The sequence below is a fragment of the Trachypithecus francoisi genome, unplaced genomic scaffold, assembly GCF_009764315.1.
Source record: "Trachypithecus francoisi isolate TF-2019V2 unplaced genomic scaffold, Tfra_2.0 Contig01461, whole genome shotgun sequence".
NCBI lineage: Eukaryota > Metazoa > Chordata > Mammalia > Primates > Cercopithecidae > Trachypithecus > Trachypithecus francoisi.
Window position 1 is genome coordinate 6991285 of NW_022681433.1, and position 13089 is coordinate 7004373.

Consider the following 13089-nt stretch of genomic DNA (forward strand, 5'->3'; position numbering starts at 1 on the left):
AGTATTTTATTCTTCTTGATAATATTATGAATGGAACTAATTTCATTTTTGAAATGTTTATTGCCAGTGTATAGAAATACTATTGATTTCTGTATGACCTGTTGTCCTGAATCCTTGATGAACTCATTTATTACTTCTAACAGTGTTGTAGTAAATTCTTTAGGGTTTTCTGTATATAAAAAGTTTGTGTATAGAAATTCTACATGTTTTAAACACATTCATCTTTATGGCTGTTGGAAAATTTTAAAATTGTATTTAAATGTATGTACTTTTTAAATGTAAAGGAGTAGATGACCAATAAAAGATTTTCTTTCTTGTTTTGGTGGGGGCAGGGAGGATGGGGTCTGGCTCTGTTGCCCAGGCTGGGGTGCAGTGGCACAATCTCACTCAGTCACTGCAGCCTCTGCTTCCCCAGCTCAGGTGATCTTCCCACCTCCCTCTGGAGTAACTGGGACTACAGATGTGTACCACCATGCTTAGCTAATTTTTGTGTTTTTTTGTAGAGACGGGTTTCGTCATGTTGCCCAGGCTGGTCTCAAACTCCTACGCTCAAGCGATCCTCCTGCCTTGGCCTCTGGAGTAGCTGGGACTACAGGCATGAGCCACCAAGCCTGCCCAATATTTGCAAGACTAAAGAAATAGTGGGATACAATTTCACAATATAGAATGGAAATATGAGTTCAAGAAGAAAAGAAATTATGTACAATTTCCTTCTGTTAAAAGCTTGTTCACATAGTTTTAAAAATTGATGATGTTAGACATTAAATTGGTATTTAGATTCCACTGGCTACATTTAAAAGTTACATAACTTTTATTTTAAAATGATAATTTACAATAAAACAGAAGTTGCTTCTTTTGTAACTATTTAAATCAGATGAGAAATTGTGATGGTCAATCCAAAAATGTGGAAGTAAGAAAACAGTCACAGTCTTTGGGGATTCCTTTGGGGGTATAAGAGCAAATCATTTGAAACCACTGTATTAATATATTCCCCTCTAATAGGTTTTGCTTTATAGGATGACTGACTGCTACCTTTTTGAGATTTGAGGGAAGTACCAAACGGCTCCCAGTTTTACATTTAAAACCCTCTTCCAGTCCAATAGTCCCCATCACTAATTACTTTTGATTAAATTAATCTGATTAATTCATCTGGAATAAATCACTGCAATCCTTAGGAGAGTCACTTAACTGGTCCTAAGGCCAGGCGTGGTGGCTCACGCCTGTAATCCCAGCACTTTGGGAAACCGAGGCAGGCGGATCACTTGAGGTCAGGAGTTCGAGACCAGCCTGGCTAACTGGACGTCCAGCGTTCGAGACCAGCCTGGCCAAAATGGCGAAACCCCGTCTCTACTAAAAATACAAAAATTAGACAGGAGTGGTGGTGCACAGCTGTAATTCCAGTTTCTCTGGAGGCTGAGGCATGATAATCACTTGAACCTGGGAAGCGGAGGTTACAGTGAGCCGAGATCATGCCACTGCACTCCAGTCTGGGCAATAGAGTAAGACTGTCTCAAAACAAAACAAAAACACAACAACAACAAAACTGGTCCTAAATGCTCAGGGCAAATACATACTGCTTTTTCTTTTTTCTGTTTTTTTCCTAAGGCAGGCCTATTGAAGAGTACAAGTCTGTCATCTACAATATTTTACCAACTTAAAAACACTTGTCAAGAAAGGTAAAGTATGTTCATTTTGATTTTACTCTTTGTATCCTGGAGTCAGGAACTAACAGTTTTATGATAGTGATATAGACTTTACACACACACCCAGACTTAAAACACGTGGTGCAGGCGGGCTTTTGGAAACTAACTGTGCTCTGGATACAGAAGTCATAAAGCTGAGGCTGCAGAGGCGTTGAGGGGACAATCAGCCTTTGTTGTCTCTCGCGCACTGTGCTCAGCGCTCCCTCTAGCGGCTACAAGCGCTCACTGCCCACACTCTCTTCTAGTCTCTCCGGAGGCCTCGGTTTCGCGGGCGAGAAAGAGATTGCGCAGGCGCGGAGCAGCCGACGTGGCCGCGGGGGACTGTGCCTAGGGGGATCTGCGCGAAGCCGCTGACTCGCGAGGTTCTCTGTCGCCTGCCGCCCTCGCTCCTTTTCTCCCCTTCTAGAGTGTTACGGTGACTCTTAGGTTCGAAGGGGACGGACGTCCTCCCACGTACCATTTAGAAGGTCAGAGTGGGCAGAACCTAGTCTGAGCAGACCGGCGACGAATCCGCTGACAAGACGCGCGCGTGGGCACTCACGTGACCTAGGCTGCGGCGGCGGCGACGACGTGCTGCGGGCCAGGTGGCTGGAGCGAGGCCGACGGGTGGGGCGGGGCGGCGCGGTCTCGTGACGCGGAGCGTCACGAGAGCGCGCGTCTTGGAACGTCTTAGTTGCCACGGCGAGCGCGCGGGCGAGGCCTTGGGAACCTGGGGACCGGTCCCCGGCGAGCGCAGCGGCGACCCGTGTGAGGGACCGGGAGCTGGCCAGTGCCGCGGCGGCCGCGCGGGGAGATCTCGTGGCGACGCCAGGGCGCCCGAGGTCTGGAAGGCGCAGGTGGGGCGCGAGGGAGTTCACCCCTGCGCGGTCCCCTGGGTGGGCGGGGTGGGCGCCCCAGGCCCGGCGGACTCGGCTGGGAGGCTGAGCGGGCGACGGTCACGGGACAAGGGCGGAGGGGTTCGGGGCCTCCTCCGAGTCTCAGAGATGGAACTTTCGAGGAAGGGAGCGATTTCGAGAGAGAATAGTTTGAGAAGTTGTTCTCAGTCCCTTCCCCGGAATGTGGTATTTAGGGAACCTTCGGTCTCTAACCCATGGACTGTTAGATTGGAGGGAATCCTTCCCGCTCGCTTCCCTTCGCGGGGTCCTTTCGGAGCAGCGCTATGGATCATTCTCGCGGCCCCAACCTCGTTATTTACTTTGGCTTCGCAGATCTCTGTGGTCTTTTGCTCTCCTGCAGCGCCCACGGCCCGGTCAAGGTTCGGCAGCCTTTCTCTGCAAGAAGGCCCACGAACAACTGCAGTTGTATTGGGATGGATTGCGCGTGATTTTACTCTTTACAATACATTCCTTCATGCTTCCTAGAGATTGAGCTGCGCGGAGGATCCCTCCAGCTTAATTCTGGGCATGAGAAAAGTTGCTCTTGGAATTCGTAGTTTCGTGACGCGGCATTATTGCGTGACTGTAGGGCTGACCCAGTTTTCCACTTTCTAATTGTAAAGAAGTGCACTAGTAGTCCACCGAGGATCCTCGAGGTTGGCCTTATTGTATTATAATTTAACGAATTTGCGTTCCAGGTTGTTACTGCCTATGAAATGATGGCCTCATCTTTAAGAATGTAGCAGTCTTTCTTTGACATTTCCGAAAGTGGGGAAAAAGTAATAGAAGACCGCACCCATATGGAAATATTTTCTGATTCTCAGTTATTTATAATCGTAGACTTCATTTCGTGGCTGTATTGGACCTGTTTGAAACAGGAAGCCTTTCTGTAATGTGGTTTCGGGTCGGCTTCACCTGCGGCACTCTCTGAAACGTCGTTGTCTGTGGTTTCCCTAACAAGCTAGAATGAGCGGGATGCTACGGAGGGAGGTGCATACAGGTATTAGACAAAGCCCCCTCCGCTTTTTTGGTAAAGGACCAAGTAGGCATTCGATCAACTTCTGCTAGCTCTGGGGAGATACATGCGGTATTATTAAAGACTGCTTGTAATGTTGACTGTTGAGAGTGAAGTGAGAGTGTTACTACTTTCAATGTTTTGGAATCGAACTAAATAGGTATTTTAATTCAGAATTTTACCTTTGCTCTTGGGTATTTCTTAAGACATCTACACACATACATATAGTTGTGTTGAAATAAATGTGTTTTATTAGAACGTTAACAAATTAGTATTTAGGTGAATTACTGGTATCTAGGAACAGATTTTGGTTTGTTATTGAAGACTGTTACACTGGTATAGGTACTGTTTAATACATCAGATTGTCATTTCAAAGACTTTCTCTTCTTAACTTTGAAAATTGAAGAATGTGAAATCATGTGATAATGGTTTTTATCTTTTCAGGACACTTGATTGACACGTAATTGTGCTTAGGAATAGAATAGGCTTTTTTAAAAGTCACCATCCTACAATCCTTATTTCTGTAAAATGTATTTTCTGAGACTGCTGAGGATATAGCAAATCCCAGTCCCAAAATAAAAATGTGATACTTTAATTTAAACCTTTTTCTTTCTGTGTTGAGATTCCCCAGAGATTAGACTGAAATTGACCATTAGACTTATATAACCTCTGGATATCCAGGCTCTTCTTTCTGTGTAACCTTTTTTTCTCTTTAAGATGGAGATGCAGCAAGGAAGGTTATAAAGCAACCCTGCGGAATTAGCCCTCCCGCTCCACCCTACACACAGACACACTTCTCTTTCTCAGTAGCCATCTTGTTCTCTCCATTGACACATTGTTTAGGAAATCTTTCATCATACTGTATGTTAAATAAGCTTAGAAATAAAGGTATACCCAAGGTAAATATTGCTTCTAGCTAAATGCCTTCATTATGCCTCACTTCTGCTTTCAAATGCTAACTACTGAAGATTTAAACCGCATGACTTTCTACCGTGGGACACTCTGGGTTTTCTTCACCCTTCCCTCACTCTGCTGACTTGTAAACATAGTAGGATTTTTAGATTTGGAATCAAACACATTTCACCTAATTTTCATTTTCATTTTTCTTTTCTTTTCTTTTTTTTAAAGAGACAAGGTCTTGCTCTGTCACCCAGGCTGGCTGGAGTGCAGTGGTGTGGTCATAACTCACTGCAGCCTTGAACTTCTGGGCCCAAGCTATTCTCCGGCCTCAGCCTGTGCAGTAGCTGGGATTACAGGCGAGAGCTCATTTAATTTTCTTGACAAATAGTCTTCTGATCCATGAACTGATTTGAATCTATCATTTACTAACCTTGTTCTTGGGCAAGCTGCTCCATATTTGTAAAACATTTTAAAAATCAGATATCAACCTCCAAGAATGAGGATTGGATAACCTTAGAATAAGTGCCAGACACATTTAGAGAGCTTAACAAAAGATAGCAAGTTTTGGTGCCTCTAAAGGCCAGAAACAGACCATGTCCATTATATCTTTGCCATATATAATAGTAGTGAGTGATTTTTAAAGCAGTACTTTTAATTTGCTTGTGAACCCCGAAATAGTTTTTGTAAAACTGTCCCTCTTGCGCACTTTTGGTTAACTTAGAGCATTTTACATCATGCGTTAGTTGAAAAGGATGCAATTTCCCACCTGGTATTGATATTAACATTTTAATATAATGTTGGTACATCAATCTTTTTAACTATTCAGTGGAGTATCGCATCTTTGTAGTTTTATATCCATCACCATCAATTTTTAAAATACATTTTACACACTTCCTTTTTGAAAAAATTTTATTTTTATCACCCCCACCCCACAGAATATTATCTTAAGATAATGTATTTTTATGCTTGAAAGCTTTTTATTAATCTCTGTGATACATGTTTTTAATAACAGTATTTATATAAATTGAAACTAAGTTTTAAAATTTTCTATAACTAATTCTGTAAGTTGTAATTTTTCTTTTGGGTTGAGTTATTATAAATAGTCGATCAGAATAGCATAAACACCTGATGGATTTTAATGAAGAGTAATTATTAAAAGTAGAAGTTTACTGGAAATCTGTTTCTTAATGGAATGGATAGTGGGAGTTGTGCCTAAGTTAAAGGAGGGTCTTTGAACCCTTTGACTTATTGTTTGTTGGTAGGGAGGCTTTTCCGTCCTGGGGCGGTGTACCACAGTAAGAATAGGAGGGGTGAGAAGTATGCCTTTATTTTGTAAAGTGGAAGATTGTGAAAGGATCTCGGGGAATAAAAACTAGTATGATAACTGAACAGTGGGCATATTCTCAGGCAGATCAGTTTAGTGAGGAGTACTCATGGGAGTAAAGGATCTGGAAGCCTTTTTCTTAAAATTACACATGTTGTTGGTGTATGTCCCATGGAAGACTTTATTTGTCCCCAGTTTGAAGACCATTTAGAGTGGTAATTCTCAGCGGGGGACGATTTTGCTGCCGAAGATACGTTTGGCAATGTCTGGAGACTTTTTGGGTTGTCACAACTGGGATGGGGGAGGGGTGCTGCCCTGGGCATCCAGTGGACAGAGATCGAGATGCTGCTAACAAAGAATTATCCAACCCAAAATGTCAACCATGCCAAGATTGAGAAACTCTGATTTAGAGGATTTGTTTAGGAATCAGACCATTTAATTCTGTAAACTAGTACAGGGTCAGTAAACTTTTTTTGTGAAGTGCCAGATAGTAAATATTTTAGGCTTTTGGGGCCATATATGATCTCTGTTGCACATTCTTCTTTGTTTTCATAACCTTTAAAAAATGTAAAAGTAATTCTTAATTCCAGAGTCTTTCAGAAAACAGGTGATGTAAGGCAATTAATGCTTTCAAACTTCAATTTTCTTCTCTGCAAAGAACTACTAATAGTAATATTGCTTCAAGAATTGTTTGTAAGAAGTGAGATAAACACCTAGCATACTGTCCCGCATATGTTAAGTACTCTAAATGATGCATGGGGTAGTGGTGTCCTATTGTATGAAGCACAAAAGTGGGTGCCAAGTCACAGTGTTGTTCAAGACCCTGTTCAAGTCACTTGGACAAACTTAATGATGCTGGTGAAGTTCCCAATCAACTCACAGAAGCTTATTTAACCTCTGCTGTCTTTTCTTCTGGTTTACTCTGGGCCTCCTTGTATCCTGAGGAGGATAAAGTACAAAATGCCTGTGGTTTCTTTGGAAAGGTGTGGCAATCTTAGGACACAACGGGATAGAATTCCAGGAGAAGAGATTGTTAATTTTGATAGGGGTTGTGGGGTAGAGCAAATAGCTGGGTCTGTATATGGTCAATTGTATATGCTATTTTCTAAATTCATTACTGAATATATTCTGTTGACTACCATGAAGTTGTTGCATGATAAGGCCGACTAGTGGCTTCTCAGGTTAGAAAGTATAGTTATGTTATTAATCGGAAGCTAGACCAATTTTAATGAATGCTTTCTGTGATGCTTCTGTGATGCTTTATAGTGTAGATTGCTGCTAAAATAGTTTCATATCACTGAAATTCTTCTACCATAAGTGTTCATGAGATCACAGGAAAATAATTGCTACATCTAATAACAGTAGCCACTAAGTACATGTGGATATTGAGCACTTGCAATGGGGTTAGTTGGAATCGAAATATCTTTTCAGTGTAAAACACATACTGAGTTTTGAAGACTCCATACCAAAAAAAGAAAGCTAAAATATTTAACTGAAAGTTTTTATATTAACTACATATTGAAATAATGTTTTTGATATATTTGGATAAATACGATACTATCATTAAAATTAATTTTACCTGTTTTTTACCTTTTTAATGTGGTTATTAGAAAATTAAAAATTACATATGTGGCTTGCATTACATAGTTACTCTAAAGCTTCCATTTACTTTTTTAAATGTAATAGTAATTAAATTTTCTGTCATACACATAGATTTAAGAAAAATCTTACCCCTTCCTCCCAAAGTCAGCTTGTATCCTTTTTCTCACCTAATTATTTCGGTCTTTTTGTACTCTAAACAGTGCAGATATATTGGTACTTTTTCAGTTTTAGGCCTTGTCCATTCACTTCTCAGTGGGAAAGATGAAGTTTTATGTCTTTCATCCTTTGTCACATGCACATAAACTTTGTATCCATCCATCTTCCCGTCTTTTCAGTATGATTGTACCATAATTTTGTTTATATTGAGATTCATTGTATATATCGTGACACCAGTGGAAACTGAAACATTTAGTACATTATAATTACTTTTTCTTTCTTGCTCAACATCGTTTTCCCTAGAGTTAATCCTTAGTTTTTAATTAGTACTAATGAAACCCTGAATACTCTCACGGTTGTGTAGATCTTTTTTCAGAGCTTACAATCACATTAAGTATTCGATCAGTTTTACTTTCTTAAAACATTCTTTTCTGTTGTCTCCTACTCCACCCTGGAGTGTTTGCCTAATTGTTATCTTGGAAACTCATCATCAGTCTTGGGATTCCTTTCATAAAACATGGTACCCAGCAAACAGAGGATGTAATAACTGAGCAGTCACTTGGCTGGGTTTAGCAGTTATTTTTACTCAGAATTATGAATTAAATATATAATTTCCTTCTTCTATTGTTGCCTTCAAGAAGTTCATTAGCACTCTTATTTCTTTTTTTTTTTTTTTTTTTTTTGTATAAGCATTTTAAAGATGATCCTTGGCCGCGCGCGGTGGCTCAAGCCTGTAATCCCAGTAGTTTGGGAGGCCGAGGCGGGCGGATCACAAGGTCAGGAGATCGAGACCATCCTGGCTAACACGGTGAAACCCCGTCTCTACTAAAAAAATACAAAAAACTAGCTGGGCGAGGTGGCGGGCGCCTGTAGTCCCAGCTACTCGGGAGGCTGAGGCAGGAGAATGGCGTAAACCCGGGAGGCGGAGCTTGCAGTGAGCTGAGATCCGGCCACTGCACTCCAGCCCAGGCTACAGAGCGAGACTCCGTCTCAAAAAAAAATAAAAATAAAAATAAAGATGATCCTTTTGAGCCTAGTGTTCTAAAATGTCATGGTATGTTTCTTGGTGTGAAATATTTTTTATTTGTTTGTTTGTTTATTTATTTATTTTGAGACAGAGTCTCGCTCTATTGCCCAGGCTGGAGTGCAGTGGCATGATCTCGGCTCACTGCAAGCTCTACCTCCTGGGTTCAAGCAAGTCTCCTGTCTCAGCCTCCCGAGTAGCTGGGACTACAGGACCCCGCTACCATGTCTGGCTAATTTTTTTGTATTTTTAGTAGAGACGGGGTTTCACCTTGTTAGCCAGGATGGTCTCGATCTCCTGACCTTGTGATCCGCCTACCTCGGTGTCCCCTTTTTTTCCTTAATTTGCCCATTGGTCTTTTTATTTACTTTTATTTGTTAGAGACGGTCTTGCTTTTTCAACCCAGGCTGGAGTGCAGTGTTGTGATCATAGCTCACTGCAGTCTTGAGTTCCTGCGCTCAAGTGATCCTCCTACCTCGATTCCTGAGTAGCTAGGACTACAGGCACACACCAGCACATCTGGCTAATTTTTTAATGTTTTCTTTGTAGAGATGGTCTCACTATCTTGCCCAGGCTGATCTCAAACTCCTGGACTCAAGCAATCCGCCTGTTTCAGCCTCCTAAAGTGCTGGGATTATAGGTGTCAGCCACTGCGCCCAACCTTTTGGTCGTTTTAAATCAGGAAATTCATGTTTTCCAGTTCTAGGAAATTCTATGAATTATTTAATCCTTTCATCCCTTATTTTTTTCTCTAGTCTCTATTTCTAGGAGTTTTTTTTTTTTTTTTTTTTTTGATGGAGTCACACTCTGTCAAACAGGCTGGAGTGCAGTGGTGTGATCTCAGCTCACTGCAACCTCCGCCTCCTGGGTTCAAGCAATTCTCCTATCAGCTTCCTGAGTAGCTGGGACTACAGGTGCACACCATGATGCCCGGCTAATGCTTTTGTATTTGTATACGGGATTTCACCATATTGGTCAGGCTGGTCTGGAGCTACTGACCTCAGGTGATCCGCCCGCCTCGGCCTCCCATATTTCTAGAAGTTTTATTATACAAATGATATGCTTTATAGACTGGGTCCTAATTTTCTTATTTATTCTTGCCTATTTTTCATCTCTGTCTTTTTGCTCTGCTTTCTGGGCATTTTCTATAATTGTATGATCTCATCCTTCTTGAGTTTTTCCTTTCTGCTTTTTAAATATTTAATTTCCCAGTGTTCATTTTGTCTCTTGAATATCCTTCTTTCAGTGTGCATGCATCCCACTTTTTATTTTATGGATGTGATATTTTCTTTTTCTTTATGTTGATATAAATGATAGGATTTTTTTTGGTAAGTTTTACTTTTCTTGCACATTGTCCATTTCAACCAAATTACATTGCTCTTATTTTAATCTTTTATACTGGATATTTGCCTCATGTTTTGTGATCCTGGGCTGTGTGTGTATCTGTGTGTGAGTGTGTGCATGTGAGTGAATGAAGCACTAGAAAGCTGATCTGAGATTCTGTGGCTAGAACCTATCAACTATGGCTTCTGAACGGTGAATTGCTTGGACAGTTTTCCTTGGGAAACACTCACTATCACTATTCTTTGTGTCTCTCCTCTTGGTGGTGATCAGATTCCTCAAGAAGGTAACTTCCAGTCTCCTTTCTTGAGGGGTACCTGGCAGCCGGAACTCCTAATTACCAAGTTGTGGGGAGGAAGGCTGTGGGTCTCAGTAATCAATGTGTAATATTTCATTTAATCCCCCTGCTTCTGGTTTTTACCCTTAATCTTGCCTGATAGTTTCTTACCCACACTTTATTTTACAGTCTTCTAGATCAAACCACTTGGTCTCTCAGGGCTGTAGAGAAACAGTGTCCTGAGTGCTTGGTGTAGGAAAGATCTGAGGGTGCTAATTTGTAACAGGCTTTCAACCAGTCCTCTTTTTCAGCTGCACCTCTACTTCCTTTCCACTGGAAGATTGAATTCCATCAATTCTTACGCTTTCGGAGGTTTTTGATGTGATGTAAGTACAGCTCCATCTCTGATTTTCCCACTGACAGTTTAAGGCATCTGTTTTCTCAAGTGTGTTTTGGGAGTTTTCACTTGTCCGCCTCCTTTTTTGGCACCAAGTACTGTTGACTCTTCATCCTCCCTATTTGTCCTTGTGAGTTATGGCTTTATTATTTATCTGTTTTGTTAAGGAATCACATAAAATACATCTAGTGCCCTGATCTTAAATTTATAGTTTAATAATTTTTATGTATATTCCCCCACCCCTTATCTAAGGGAGATAAGTTGCAAGACCCCTAGTGGATGCCTGAAACCATGGATAGTGTGGAACCCCATTGCTTTCAATTGGAACATGTTTCTGTTCATATCTAAGCCTTTTCCATCTTAACTAATACACTTATCACATGCTTTGACCATAAGTTTTGCAGTTTGAGGGACAACAGCAAAACTAGCATAATTTCTTTTTACTCCTTCACAATTTCAGGAATAGCAAATATGTTCTTAATGGTAGATCTTAGCATCCTCAGCATATGATTTTTTTCCTTGTTAAGTTGAAAACTAACCTTTTGACTTGAAGGAAGCACTTCACAGCTTCTCTTCAGTGTATCCAAATTGCCAGCATCACTGCTGTTGCACTTTGGGGCCATTATTAAGTAAAAAGAATTACTTGAATCCAACCACCACAATATTGGAACAGTTGATCTGATAACCAAGATGGCTGCTGTATTAGTCCGTTTTCACACTGCTGTAAAGAACTGCCCGGGCCGGGCGCGGTGGCTCAAGCCTGTAATCCCAGCACTTTGGGAGGCCGAGACGGGCGGATCACGAGGTCAGGAGATCGAGACCATCCTGGCTAACACGGTGAAACCCTGTCTCTACTAAAAAAATACAAAAAATTAGCCGGGCGAGATGGTGGGCGCCTGTAGTCCCAGCTACTCGGGAGGCTGAGGCGAGAGAATGGCGTAAACCCGGGAGGCGGAGCTTGCAGTGAGCTGAGATCCGGCCACTGCACTCCAGCCTGGGCGATAGAGCGAGACTCCGTCTCAAAAAAAAAAAAAAAAAAAAAAAAAAAGAACTGCCCAAGACTGGGTACTTTATAAAGAAAAGAGGTTTAAATTGACTCACAGTTCTGCGTGGCTGGGGAGGCCTCAGGAAACTTACAATCATGGCAGAAGGCGAAGGGGAAGCAAAGACTTTCTTCACATGACGGCAGGAAAGAGAGAGCTAGCAGAAGCTGGAAAAACTGCCTTATAAAACCATCAGATAGTGTGCAAACTCACTATCATGAGAACAGCATGGGACAAAGTGCCCCCATGATCCAATCATCTCCCACTGCGTCTCTCTCTTGACACCTGAGGATTATAGGGATAACAATTCAAGATGAGATCTGGGTTGGGACATCGTCAAACCATATCACCTACTAAGTGATCATGGGAGGGGAGCATAGACAGCATGGATGCCCTGGATAAAGAGATGATTCATGCCTCAGGGAGCACAGAGAGAGACAACAAGAGATTTAATCATGATACTGAGAATGTGCAATTTAAAATTTATTAATTATTTATCTCTGTTATTTTCCACTTAATATTTTAAGATAATGATTGACTGCAGGTAACTGAAACCACAGAAAGTGAAACAGTAAATAAGGGGGGACCACTGTACACCCTTGTAGTCATCACTCAGATCAACAGAGAACATTTCCAAAGGCCATGAGATTCCCTCCTGTACCTGCGAAGTTATTAGCCTCTACCTATAAGCACTATTTTGATTTATATCATCATAGACAAGTTTTTCCAATTCTTTAATTCATTCATATAGAATCATAGTATGTGGTCTCAATATGAAGTCTTTTTTTATTTGGCTTTTGCTCAAAGAATTGGTGAGATTCATTGATGTTGCAGGCAATCAGGTTTAAAATTTTTTTCTGTGTATTATTGCATTGTATGAATGAGTAAGCATTTGGGTTGTTTTAAGGATTTGCCTTTTGTGAATATAGTTGCTGTGAATATTGCCATACATGTCTTTGGCATGCACATGCATCCATTTCTCTTGGTTATATACCTGCAAGTGGAATTGTTGGGTCATTGAGTGGGTGAACGTTTAGCTTTAGTAGAAACTACCAGTTTTCCAAAATGGTGTATCATTTTTCAGCTTTCACCAGCAAGGTAGAAGAGTTGCACTTGTCTTCACTTAGCACTAATCAGTCTTTTAAATTTTAGCCATCTGGTAAGTGTCTAGTTGGTGTCACTCAATTTTAGTTTCACTTTTCTGAGGGAATAGTATGTTGAACACCTTTTCAGATGCTTTTTAAAGATTTTCTTCTGTGAAGTACCTATTCATGTATTTTTCTCACTAAGAAAAAATGGTTATTCCTTTTTCATAATCTTTCTAGAGTCATCTTAGTAGGATTTGGGGAAGCAACAGGGCTGTGTGGGGTAACCTGCCTGCCACCTTTAAGTGGAAATCAGGTAACAGAGTTTCATTCAAATTTTTTTTTCT

At 41.1% G+C, this 13089-nt stretch overlaps 1 protein-coding gene across 6 annotated transcripts in view; it reads left to right on the forward strand.

Moving 5' to 3' along the window:
* Window positions 1–1970: 1970 nt before the first annotated feature.
* SPART (spartin) overlaps window positions 1971–13089 on the forward strand; it is a 43738-nt gene continuing 32619 nt past the window's right edge. The window contains exon 1 of one of the 6 annotated variants that reach the window (XM_033235250.1): window positions 1971–2170. The gene's annotated coding sequence lies outside the window, so the exon portion shown is untranslated. Of the gene's footprint in view, window positions 2540–3124; window positions 3235–12987; window positions 13059–13089 lie in introns of those variants that run through there. The other 5 variants (XM_033235254.1, XM_033235244.1, XM_033235247.1 and 2 more) reach the window with 5 other exon arrangements.